Here is a 504-nt window from a genome sequence, read left to right as displayed (position 1 = left end):
TTTAGCTCTGTTTTTCGGCACTTCCCCTGTAGCTCAGCAATATTTTGGGCCAGGGTGAGATGCTATTTCCATGGCTGCACTTCAGGTGCCTGTGGCTGGTACCTTTAATCTGCTGCAAGGCATAGTTTAGCGGGATGCTATTAAATTGAAATGAGTAATGATTTTTTAAAAAATGAAAAAAGGAAATATATATATATATAAAAAGACATGTGAATTAGTAAGGAATCTAGATCATGACAGCATCGATGGGACCAGGGGAGGCTGGCCCATGTCTGGCTCCGGGTGCAGTCCTGGCCTTGGGAGACGACGTCTTGAGGCTGCGAGTTCCCCAAAACAGCCGTTTTTTTTTTCACTCATGGATTTGGGAGCCAAATGTGAATTTGCTAAGCACAAGCTATCCAAATCTTCCTCCAATGGCCTTCATTTCGGAAGGCGGCCAAAAATCCCCGCTGCTGGGAAACGCTGGCTCTGCGCTGCCTTTGGTGGAGTCCCCAGACCAGAGAG

This window comes from Mesitornis unicolor, unplaced genomic scaffold (genome assembly GCF_000695765.1).
Source record: "Mesitornis unicolor isolate BGI_N332 unplaced genomic scaffold, ASM69576v1 scaffold2830, whole genome shotgun sequence".
NCBI classification, from domain to species: domain Eukaryota; kingdom Metazoa; phylum Chordata; class Aves; order Mesitornithiformes; family Mesitornithidae; genus Mesitornis; species Mesitornis unicolor.
This window is presented reverse-complemented; position numbering follows the sequence as displayed.